Genomic DNA, 13,442 nt, shown 5'->3' with positions numbered 1-13,442 from the left:
TTCTGATCATCCCTGGAGTCAGGTACAGTGTGGCAAGATGGCATCACCGCAGCATCCTTGGCTGCTAGGCATTAGGTTTCTTTTCTGGTGTTGAGCTCCGCTCTAGATTCCTGGAGGGTGTGGTGAGCTTGGCCGCCACTGCTGGAAGCTGTAGCCAGTGTTTGCACAGGAAGAACTGATGCCTGCAGCTGCTCACTTTTGGTCTTTGGTTGTTTTCCTTTTCATCTCTGGAGTCGGATGCTGTGAGGCAAGATGGTGTTTTTGTGGTGTCCACTGCTGCAAGGCAGGCGGGTTTCATTTCTGCTCTGATTGGTCTTCTAATCTTCTTTTCCCTTGTCCCTTGTATCTATTGTTTTTATTCCTCAACTGATAGTATTTTCTGGCTTTGTAGAATGCTGGGGGTTTTTTTTGTTGTTGTTTTTTTGTTTTTTGTTTTATGTGTGGTACTAGGGATGGAACCCAGGGACCTTCTACCTCCGGGCTACACTCCCAGACCTATTTTATATTTTTTATTTGGAAACAGGGTCTCTTAAGCCAGCTGAGGCTGGCTTCGAACCTGCGCGATCCTCCTGTCTCAGCCTCCCAAGCATGGGGATTAAAAGCATGTGCCACCACACCCTGCTAGAATGCTGTTTTTGAGGCAATGGAGATTGGGTTCAGCAGGACTGGTATGTGCTGCTAATGTTGGTTGTCATCTTCCTGGAGGTCCACAGTGTACATTTTATTTTTTTTTATTTTTTTTATTTTTTGGTGGTACTGGGGTTCCTGGAAGCCCTTCTACCTCCGGGATACACTCCCAGACCTATTTTTACATTTTTATTTGGAAACAGGGTCTCCTAAGCCAGCGCACGCGGCTGGTTTCGAACCTGCGTGATCCTCCTGTCTCTGCCTCCAAAGCACGGGGATTACAAGCGTGCGCCACCACGCCCGGCCACAGTGTACATTTTAAATGAACAAATTCAACACATTTATATTAGTCTACGAATCAGGTAGCAAAAGTCAGGGAATTTGGGTTTCCTGTCCCTATCATTCTGGGTCCTATGGATTTAAAGTTCCTGGTTCCCAAAACAAGAAGGCTTCTACCAGAGGATAGGGTAGCATCTAATTAACTATAAGCTATTGCTGCCCTCTGGACACTTTGCCCTCATCATGACAAAGAGCCAGAAGTCAAGAAGAGCAGTCACATTTTGGCAAGGCTGTCACTAAGAGATTGATTGATGGTAAATGGACCTAGTGGTCATGAGGGCCTGGAAAGAGCATGGTGACCGGGGGTTCAGTCTCCTGAGATGACAGTTCACGCTCAGCATTCACATAAGAAACTGAAGCCGGAATGCATGCTAGCCAATATAGAGGTGGTCAGATTGGATAGTACACAGGGGGACCATCAGTCAGCTGTGCTGCCAAGACCAGCTGCGGTGTGGCAGGTGCTCCAGTTCTTCCCACCAATCTTCCTTTTCTGATATATTCTGTTTCCTATAATTATCATTGTAAAAGAAAAAAAAAGGTTGTATCACATTTGTAATTAAATATGCTGTGCTATAAAATTTATTTCTGATAAGATAACCTTCATTTCTGACTAAATGCCGATGGGAATTTAAACTTCCCTTTAATTTAATTGATCTGATGATTAAAAGTATTCTCTATGAACTGTGGGTGGTGGCACACACTTATAATTTCAGTACTTGGGAGGTAGAGACAGGAGAATCTCAGATTTTAGGATTACTTCAGCAAGCTAGCGAGCTCCTGTTTCAAAATAAAAAAAAATAGATCTTGGGGTGTAGCTCAAAGGAAGAATACACCTTGGTTCAGTCCACAGTAACACACACACACACACACACACACACACACACACACACACACACCCTATTCTCCACAAAAGAGCTCTTGACTCCATACCCTTATAGCTTGGTGTCTCCTCTACCTCAATCCTACTTCTGGAGCCAAGGGACACCAGAATATTGTACTCAAATCTTTGTCACTATATCTTCATGCTGGAATGCCCAGGCACAGTGCTGGGTTTGTTCAACAGTAGAAGTTCTTTATACATTGAAATAATTTCTACACTGCTGTAGCTGGCAATAACTAACTAGCCCCTACACAGAAGTGGTCAAAGAAAACAACTGTATTATAATAAATCTCAACTAAATATATCCTTAACTCTCGTTCTCTTAGCACACAATTTGACATGGGGAACTGCCACAAAAGAGAAATTGGAGTAGGAATAAATATGAATATTTAAAAAATACATACAAATATTAAATAATTTTAGTTAAAATAGCCTACTTCAGCAAAATTTGTAAACGCATATGGCAAATGAATACATTACTAGTTCTTTTTCCAGGATCTTAAAATGCTCGTGTATAAGTCAGGCCTCAAATTCTCCTTCAAATGAAACATATCCTCTTCTGGGATAGAAAGGAGATGTTTGCCATGGAAATGAGGGGAAGGAGTAGTATGATGGGAGGAGCAGCTGCTTTTGTTACAAAGACAAAGTAAATACAATGATTGCCTGTTGATAGTGTGGAATACCAGGGTGGATATTTCATATCTTCAGGGCTTCTTGTCAGATTTTGAGGATCTTCTTACACTTGTGGAGATTTTCCCATTACAAATCCCACTTTCAGTATTCAGCCTTTCTTGCAGCTAGCAGTCAAGATGTGACCTAGACTCCCACCAGCAGACACACCTTGGCGAGACTGCTTTATAGATGAGCAAGCAGTGCTCTCACTTGGCTGGTGTAGGTGGCAGCAGGGAGGCCAAGGACAATTGGTGCCTGATTCCAGGTAGCGTCGGGGATGAGCAGTGACATGGGGCACTGAGTCCCCAGCATATAACCTGTTGTGGAAGAGGCACCGCTGGTACTTGTTTTAGGCCAATTTGTTGTGTGATCTTTGGTGTTTGATGATTACCTTTGAGTCTGTTTCTTCAACATCTCAAGCAGTACCTAATCACCTCTGAGATACTATCATTCTGGTTGAACTAGCCAGACTAGCTTTTTTTATAATAAGATTTGCACATGATATTTGAACATATAAACAATGCTCAACCTAACTATATATCCATGCCATTTTCCATCTATCAGATAGAAAAAGATTCTAAAGTTTATCTGTGGGTGTTGGCATGAATAAACAGGCACTCTCCTTGTTGGCAGGAGGGCAAGCTAAAACAATTTTGGAAGAAGACAATGTGGTAATATATTTAAAAATTAAAAACACAAATGTCTCTTTTTATGGTAGTGGTAAGTTGAACCTAGTGGCACTCTTACCACTGAGCTACATCCCCAATCCTTTTTTTGTTGGGACAGGGTCTTGCTAAGTGGCCTCAAACTTGTGATCCTTCTGAGTTACTGGAATTATATGCATATTCCACTGTGCACACTCCTAAAACAAAAACCTATTTCACAAAGTAATGTTTCTATGACTATATTCTACCTATATATTCATATGAGCTATGAAATAAAAGTATAATTATTTAATTTTTGAATCATTTATAAATGGAAAGCATTAATATTATGATAAATGTAATTGTTTGCTAACTGGAGAATGCATGATTGAACATTCAGAGTAGAGTAATATTTAGCTGTTTAAAGGGAAAACTTTTCTATGGGAGTCAGTAGACTTATTATTAAAATAGCAATGCTAGGAGTGGGACACCATCTACGGGAAAGGACAGGCAAGCAGAAATATTTGCATAAATTTGGAATATTTCTGAAGGAAAGATGCAATTGATAATTGGGGAGGCAGAATGGGGGACATGATAGGAGGTGGTCACTTTTCAAAGAATATAGGTTTGTTGTTTTTGAATTTCTTTCATTCATCTGTGCAGCAAATAACTATGTAATGACCGCTGTGTGCTGGATGCTGTGGCACATGGACACTAATATTAACCAGTTATGGTCTCAACATTTAGGGAGCTAAGATGAAACTGCTTATCACAGTACCATGTGTTAAGCATTAAGTGTGTTGGTCAGCTTTCTGTCACTGTGACAACTACTTGAGATAAATAAATTTAAAGTGAGGAAAAGTTTAAATTGGCTCACAGTTTCAGAGTTTTCAGTCTATTGTTGGTTGTCTCTGTTGCTTTGGGCCTGTGGTGACACAGAAGTGCCTGGTGGTGGGAACCCATTCTTCTCATGGTAATCAGAAAACAAAGGGAGAAAGGAGGGGACAGGGTCCTGATGTCACCTTCCAGGGTGTGCCTCCAGTGACCTACTTTCTTTCGTAGGTCTGACCTGCTAAAGGGCCCACCACCTGGTAGCACCTCAGGCTGGAGAACAAGCCTCTGATATTTGGGCATGTAGGAGATGGTCAAGGGGAATCAGATTATACTTGCAGGTATACATGAGCCATGATTTTTGCCTGGGGTGTTTTAGAAGATGTCCATATCTGAGATCAAGGCTTCTTCTCCATGTATATTGTTTACATCATCGAGGATGTATTAGCATATATACATATATTTTAGATATTATATATTAATAAATGACTGTCACTTGGTCATAGGTCTCAATTTAAAAGTAATACCACTCACCAATGGCACTAGAACTTGTCATTAATTCTTGGTATTATTGGAACTAACCAGAGTAGTTTTTCTTCTTGTTTTTACACCCATTCCTGAATCTGTGAAAATATAAAATAATTTATTACAGCATAATTCGAATCATATCAATCATATCTGATGGGTAACTGTGAGTGCGTGTGTGTGTGTGTGTGTGTGTGTGTATGTGCGTGTGTGTCTGCATGTGTATGTTACTAGGGATTGAACTCAGGAGTGCTGTCTCACTAGGCTATATCCCCAAGCTACTTTTTTTGTGTGTGTGTGGGTCTGGGGATGGAACCTAGAGGTGTTTGCCCTCCAAGCTACACCCCCTGCCCAATTTTTTATTCTTTATTTTGAAACAGGGTCTCACTGAGTTGAGGAGGGCCTCACTAAATTGCTGAGGTTTTCTGTGAACCTTGATCCTCCAGTCTCAGCCTCCCAAATGCTGGGATTACAAGCATGCACCACCATGCCCAGCTCATCCCCAAGCTTTTTAATTTATTTTTTTTTGAAAGAGAGTCTTGCTAAGTTACTATGAACTGGTTTTGAACCTGATATCCTCCCACCTCAGCCTCCCAAATACTGGGATCACAAGCATGCACCACTGAGTCCAGGTTAGACTCTGGGTTTTTTTGCTTAGGGTCTCATGAGGCTAAAATCAAGGTATAGCTGGGATTGTGGTTTCATGAAGGGATTTAATGAATATTTTTCAAGTTCACAGGTGATAGAATTTAGTTCCTTTATATTGGAGAGCTGTGGTTCACCTCCTGGAGGCTGCATTTTGTTATAGGCAAATCATGAAGTGTTGGTTTCCTTCTGGACAAGCGCAAGGGGTCGCTATTTATGCGCTTCTGTCTGCTTTTAAAAAATATAACCTAATCAAGGGGTGGCCATCTCATCTATTCCCAGAACTGTTCATGTGCAAGAAGGGAAGTATACAAGTCATGTGGACCAGGGCAGGTGCCTTGGGGGCCATCATAGAAATTTGCCTGGACTTCTGTGTGTAGTTTTGGTTGTTTTCTACTAATGATCAGTATTAAATTCTCACCTTTATTTTCATTATTTATTTATTTATTTATTTATTTATTTATTTTTGTGGTGCTGGGGATTGAACTCAGGGCATTCTACCTCTGAGCTCCACCCCCAGCCCAATTTTTTATTCTTTATTTTGAAACAGGGTTTCACTAAGTTGCAGAGGGCCTCACTAAGTAGCTGAGGCTGGCTGTGAACCTGGGTCTTCCTGTTCCAGTCTCCCAAGTACTGGGATTACAAGTGTGTGTGTGTGTGTGTGTGTGTGTGTGTGTGTGTGTGTGTGCGCTCGCGCGCGCGCGTGCATGCACACACACACATATGTGTCTGTATGTGTCTGTGTTGGTACTGGAGATTGAACTTAGGGGTGTTCTGCCACTGAGCTACTCCCTAACCCTTTTTATTTTATTTATATTTGTCTTTAAATAGCATTTTGCTAAGTTGCTAAGAATCTTGGTATGTTGCTGAGGTTGTCCTTGAATCTGTGATCCTCCTATCTCAGCCTCCCATGTACTAGGATTACAGGTGTGCCCTACCACGCCCAGTTAGATCACTTTCTGATGTTTTTCTTCAATACTTTTTTTAAAAAAATCAAGGTTTTTTTTTTTTAGGTACTAGGGATTAAACTCAGGGGCATTCTACCTCTGAACTACACCTCCAGCCCTGTTTTTTATTCTTTATTTTGAAACAGGGTCTCACTAAGTTGCAGAGGGCCTCACTAAGTAGCTAAGGCTGGCTGTGAACTTGTGATCCTCCTATCTCAGCCTCCCAAGTACTGGGATTACAAGTGTGGGCCACCACATCCATCCTAAGAATAAAATATTTTTAATAAAATGTAACTCATACGCACTCTCCCACTATCATTCCCATTATCTTTCCAGGACCCTGTCACACAGTTTTCATTCAACGACAGCTTATTTAATAAAATGGGAAAAAAAGAATTTTTTAGCATTATTTTGCAAACACAACAGAAATTTTAGCAAAAAAGAAAAGGAAACTATTAAATTTCATAAATGTATGCTACTGTGCCTTTTAAAAATCCTGACACTCTGTGAGTTTGTCTCCTGATGGGAAAGATCAAAAGCACCAAAGCCTTTAGAATTCTGATTGACCCTTTAAACTGCTTCCTCAGTTTCTTCAACATTTTATGATCCCTGAAGCCATATAGGAACTCACTCTTACAAAAAAAGGTGCCCAATCTAAACATTTTATTAGCAGTAGTAGCAACTGAATCCAGGTGGTACACAGTGGTATACTCATTCTACTTAAGAAAAATGAGGGCATTCCCATAGACAAAACTATCGGTATTTGTTGGGTTTTACTTAAAAAATATCAATAGTGTAGTTGGGCAGTAATTCCCCAGGAATTAACTGATGCTCCCTCATACTTTTTACAAGTTTTACATCAGCATTTGAACACTGGAATTTCCCACAAATCCTATCTTAATTCAACATGTAGATTATTTACTTCTTGTTCTTCATCTAACAAAGACCCAGAAATTGACTCAGTGTATCTGTTAAACAACTAGCTTATCAGTGCAGGAAGACCTCCTGATAGATCTTAATGCTCACAGGAGGTGATACATTGTTTAGGTCAAGACTTATCTGCAAAAGAAGTCTTTTCAGAAAATAAAATAAAAATCCAAAACCATACAGAATTATCGTAGACCTGTAACTAAAAGGCTGCTCAGAGGATTCTTTGGACTTGTACTATTGCAGGTCTTAGGCCCCCAAGTTTTCTTTACTGGCCTCTCTATGAACTGACTAAAAATAACAGAAGAACCTCTTTGGGAAACAAGCCACAAGGTCTGTACTGAACTTAAATGGGCACTGCGAAGTCCTCCTGTGCTAGGATTCCCAGTTATTCCAAGCCCTTTACATTGTCCATGAAGGACACAGTCAGGTTCTAGGAGTACTCATGCAAAAATATGGAGGAAAGAATGGATACCCTCACATCTTTAACCATCAGTTTCAGATATCCCACCAGATGGCAAAGGCTCAATCAATTAATCGAGTTGGTCAAATCTTGGCCACTGGGGGCCTGGGCTTTAAGTTCTTGGTATCATCCCCCCCATTACTCACATTGATAACATTTCCTCACATTGTGTTCACTTAAATGCATTTGGCAGCCAGTGACTCAGCAATTTAACTCCTCAGGCACTGAACAACAAAAGCTATATGAATTCAAATGAACCTATTGGAATTCTGCCTCACAATCTTTAGATGACCACAAGAAGGGAACAGACTTGTAATGAGAAGAATGCTTAAGAGCTGGTTATCCTCTTTCAGTTCAACTGAGAGCAAAACCAAAGTGAAACAGGATTTTCTTGAGAGGAAACCCGACGAGTTCTTGTCTATGGTGAGCGAAGAATGACACCCGCAGACCTCAGGAAGGGAAGTAAAAGGTTTATTGGAAGCAACAGGGAATGGAGGGAAGGTGGCTGAACACCCCCAAAGGGGCTGGAACTCTGGGTCCAGCAACTGCCTTCAGGACAATACTTGAGAGTAGCCCAAGCCGAATTGCCTTCAGGTGCAGGCTGCTTTCTTCCAGAGTCCACGCGATCTGCCAGAAGGGAATAGAGAAAAGTGGCCTAACACCCCTTAGGGGCGATCGGAACTCCGGGGTCCAGTAGCTGCCTTCAGGGTCACTACTCGAGTGTCGCCCGAGCCAAGTGCCTGTCAGTTGCAAACTACTTTCTCCCAGAGTCCACGCAATCTGCCAGAAAAGAGGTACAGGTCACCCCTAGGGGCCTGGCCAGCCATAATGTCCAGCAGAGGCCTTCAGGTCACTACTCGAGAGTCACCTGAGCCATGTGTCCTCAGATGCCCTCTGTCTTCTCTCAGGGCCAAAAGGACCTGCGAGATAAAACAGCTCCCCAAAAGGGGAGGAGGTCCCGAGAGGGAAAGTCCCCCATTTGTCGGCCAGTCAGGCAAGGCCTGACTGCTTGCAAGTCCGCTTTTGGTTAGGGTGACTTTGGGATTCCAAGGAGAATTTGCATAGGGTATTTGCAAGTCCTTTGAAGGATCTCCTTTCAGGAATGCCAGACTTGCTCTGTGGGTTTGTTGATTAGTAAATAGATGGCTTTGTGAAGCTCTGGCCTTCTTATCTCTGAGCCTTTGGAGTTTCAGGCATTTGTCACCCCTCAGGAAACTCAGGAAATTAACTTTTTCTACCAAGGCCTTTTCCCTATCTGCCTATTTCCTTTCTATCTCCTCAAAAGGGGCAGGGAGAGTTGTTAAAATATAATCTAAATGCAGGTCCCCTTTTTGGTATACTATAGGCCGACCTGGCCACAGAAATTTAAGCTGTCCTAGTTTTCTGAAATGCAAGCTCTAAACAAATAAACTTAAAATTTTTTTTTTGTTGGTATGACAAAGTTGAACCAATCAGCCACAGACAAATCAGCGTATATAGCTCTACTTGCCTTAAAATAAAGGTGAGTTTTAAATAGCCAGTCACAATAGAGATCAAGGTACTTCCTCTTCAGTATGCTTTATAAATTGCTCTGTAACTATGAGACCTGACCTTTTGAAGTCTTCCAGGTCCCCAACTGTTCTTTTGTATGCATAATAAACTCTAACATTTCTTTTTCTACTTGATCTGATTTTATTTTGATAGGGGCCTTAGTACTTTGTACCTGGCAGCTGTTCTCTAAGAGGGAGGTTTCTCAAGGGGAAAAAAGTGGAAGTTCTTGAGATCTGCATCCGGGAGCTCACACAATGGTTATTTTATAAGTCAAAGGAGTCACAGAGTCCATCTAGCTGATGGAGATGAAACACAGGACCTTCCTTCCCCTACACCACATAAAGACAGCATCAGTTCATTTGTGGCCATATTTAATTCATCATACAAGGAAAGGTTGACTTGGCATAGAAAGGTCAGAAAAAGCAGTTCAGGGAAATTATTAGTCTATAAGCTGGTTTTAAAGGATATGGGGCATTTAAAAAAGTGTACAGGGGATAAGGCCAAGATATATCAAATATCTAAATATAAAACAGTAACAACAGGGAAAAGACTTCCAAAACGCTTAGCAAAACAAGAATTATATTTCTTTCTCAAACTGTTTTGCTCCAATAACAAAATCAACAGTGGGAATTAGCTTCAGCTTAGGAAAAGCACTCTTTCTTCCTCATAAACAGACTGATTCAATTGAAAAGATAATTTTCGTAACATGAGGTCATCTCCTTTGAAGGAGGGTAAATTTGAGATTAAGGATTTTATATGGCTAATTGGGAAAGGTCAGTCTGAGTTCAGCTTGTTCTGTGAAGTGTTCACTTTTAAAATTCTCCCAAACTATAGGGAAATGTTTGTAGTTAGCATTGGAAGAGGATGCAGGGCAGCAAGGCTGGTGTGATTCAGTAGCCACTGATTAGGCAACTGGGGTTTAGAGAACTCAGCCGAGGTCTTGCAATGGTCACAGTGTAGGAGTTTTAGTCCTTTAGGGTCTCACGAAGCACTGTTCCAAAAGGTTTAATCATCATAAGGATAAATTTTCTCATCTAGAAGAGGCTTTCCCTGGACTTTTAGTTCACAGGTAAATAGCTCCTTAGCTTAATTATTTTATGTTTGCCTGAGCTCCTTACTGTACATGCACCCTATTTTGAACACAAGTGCCTGGCACTTGGTAGATACTTAATATTGCAGAAGGAATTGCATCATTCACATTCCCTCAATGCCAATTTGAATAATCGACATTCTTTTCCAATTTTTTTCCTATGTAATATTATTCTGGGAACATTAATATTTTAGATACACATACCAATTAAAAATTGAACACTCCCAGTTCAGTATGCAAAATCTGTAATTAACTTTTAAAAAATTTTTTTGCACCCTGATCTATTATGCATTTATGAATGTCAAATCTGACTTGCAAAAACAAAGGGAAAAGGAACAAAAATAACATATTCATATATGTTATATATATAACATGTTTTGTAGACTAGGAATGGAATCACTACATGACCCAGCTATACTACTCCTTGGTATTTATCCAAAAGAATTAAAATCAGCATGCTATAACAACATGTGCAAACACAATGTTTATAGCAGTGTGATTAACAATAGCCAAGTTATGGAATAAGCCTAGGTGTCCATCAACAGACGAGTAGATAAAGAATGTGGTGCATATACACAATGGACGTTTATTCAACTATAAAAAAAGAACAAAATCATGCCATTTGTAGGAAAAGGGAAGGAAGAGCATCAGGTTAAGTGAAATAAGGCAGACCCAGAAAGTCAAGGGTCATATATTTTCTCTCATATGTTGAAGCTATGAGAAAGAGAGAGAGAGAGAGAGAGAGAGAGAGAGAGAGAGAGAGAGAGAGAGAGATATCTCATTAAAACAGAAGTGTGACCTGTAGAGGAGAGGAAGGGGATGGTGAGAGGAAGGGAAAGGAGAGGTACTAGGAATGAAATTGACCAAATTAAGTTATGCACATGTATGAAGATGTCACAAGGAATCCTGCTATTGGGTATAATTATAATAAATGAACCTTCTGTATGGCCAACACCTGCAGGAGAATGGCTTGAGGTCAAGAGTTAGAGACCACGCTGAGCAACATAGCTAAACCCTGTCTCAAAAACCAAAAAAACACACTCCAACCCCCAAACAAAATAGCAACAACAACATCGGCTTAAATTAAAAATTGTACCACTCATTTATTTTGTAATATAGATCCTTTCTCATCTGTCCAATAAAGCCATAGTTTTAATTGTTTCACAGCATATGTTGGGGAGAACAAAAAACAGTCTAAGCCTCGATGGGTAAGAGATAGCATTAGCTTAGTGTTCGAGTTCCAGAAGTCCACATCTTGGTGCACTTCATACAGTATCTCCTTTAAGTAGGTTTTTTTTTTTTTTTCTTTTTTTCTTTTTAAGAGCTTGCTGGTTCCTCGAAACTGTTAGGCTAAGCAAACAGAAGGAAAATAAAAACAGATACACTATGAGGCCTTGTGACTCTGACACCTTAATCCGGAGAGAACTGGTTAAGCCTTCAGAGACCAGAGGGGAGGGTGTTCCTGATTGGTAGGCAGAGCTAGAGAGCCATGTCCAGGGTGTAGGAAAGCCGGATACCTCCTTTCACTAGCGTAAACAGGAGCCTACTTTTAAGGAAGCCCGGGGGAGCAGAACTAGCTTCTCATCTGTCCTTAAAGTAAATAGGAGAACCCAGTCTCCGATGGATGCAAAGAACAGTCTCCAGAGAGAGTTTCAATCTATCCCCAAAGCGCAGGACTGGGTAGACATCACCTGCCCAGCGTCGACTGCAAGCTCCCTCCCAACCTGACAGAGCCCTGAGGGCGGAGGACGCGAGGATGCGGCACCGCACAACCCGAGGCTCCTGCAGCCTGGCCGGCCCGCTGCATAATTGATGGGGGGCCGGGCGCGGCGCGGGGCCAGCCTCGGGTGCGGGTGCGGGGAGGGCGTCCGGGGGAGGAGGGCCGGGCGGCCGGGCCCCTCCCATTCCGTCTTTTCTCGCGTGTCCTGACCCGGGACTGACAGTGCGCGCCGGGCCACCGGCGAGTAGTGACTGGGGACACCGCGGCGGGAGCGAAGGCAGCTGCAGCCTGGTGGACCACCAGGACCGCGGACCAGCCTCCGGCGCCATGCGCGCGCCCACCGGCCGGCGGGGGCCCCAGGCGCCCCGAGTGCCGCGGGCCAGGCCGCTCCTGCTCCTGTGCCTGCTCGCGGCGACGTGCCAGAGTGCGAGGAGCCAGAGCGCGGCGGGCAGCGATGCCCCAGGTGATGGGCCCGGGGCGCGGGCGGCGGCGGGGGCGCGGATGCTGCGGCCGCGGCGGCCTCCCATTGGCTGAGCCTGGCCGCGGAGCTGAACCTGCTCGGCTCCTCCGCCCCGCGCGGCGGAGCTGGGATGGAGGGCGCCCTGCGAGCCGCAGGTGCGGGCATCGGGCCACGTCAGGTCGTTTCTAGCAAGGGGGTGGTCGAGCGTGTGGGTGGCCGCGGGGGTTATCCGGCCACTTGGCCTCTGCGAAAGTGGCCTGCTTTCTGAAAGCCACATTTGCCAAGGGCAACACCCTTCACTGGAGTGAGGCTCAGGTATCACTTTTAATCCTCTTGGCAGGTGTTGGCTCTGAGGATGTTTTTTAGAATTGAGTGGAAAAAAAACTCATAACCAATGAGGCCAACACGAGTACCACAAATTACAGGAGTGTGTGTGTGTGTGTGTGTGTGTGTGTGTGTGTGTGTTCTTTTTATGTTGTGGTCTTTGAAAACACCGTGTTTTGTTTCCCTCCTCTTATTTTCTGTCTTTTATTTTGGTCGTGGTTGCCTTATTGCTTAACACACGTTGACAGATTTATGTACAGAACATAACCAAAGCCAACACCAATTTTGCTGTTTTGCCTTCACCTGTTTATAGTTACTTTTATCTTGAAAGTATTCTGTCTAAACCTGCTTTGTGTGTGTATGCGTGGGGAGGGGGTACTGGGGATTGAACTGCCAAGTTACATCCCAATCCTTTTAAATAATATTTTGTTTTGAAACAGGGTCTGGCTAGGTTGCTGTGAGTCTTGCTAAATTGCTGAGGCTGGTTTCAAACCTGCATTTATTCTATTTCTTCCTCGCAAGTACTGGGATTATAAGAATGTGCCACCTTGTCCAGTTTAAGCCTACTTTCTAATACAGGGTCCTATGCTAGTAAATGTTTAAATGTTATGATCTAGTAAAGATAATAGAACATCACTATTTCTCAAGCTGGGGAAGATTGGCCAATAGGGATTAAAAGTTGGACATTATTCTATATGAGGTTTTCAGCTTTTCATATGAATTTATTTTCATGAGGTTATAATATATAGATTTTTGGTAAAGTACTATAAAAAAGAAAAGAAATTCCAAGGGAAAGACTTTTTAAAAGCAAATTCCCT

The sequence above is a fragment of the Muscardinus avellanarius genome (genome assembly GCF_963383645.1).
Source record: "Muscardinus avellanarius genome assembly, chromosome: 1".
Taxonomy (NCBI): Eukaryota; Metazoa; Chordata; class Mammalia; order Rodentia; family Gliridae; genus Muscardinus; species Muscardinus avellanarius.
Note: the sequence above shows the minus strand (reverse complement) of the source record.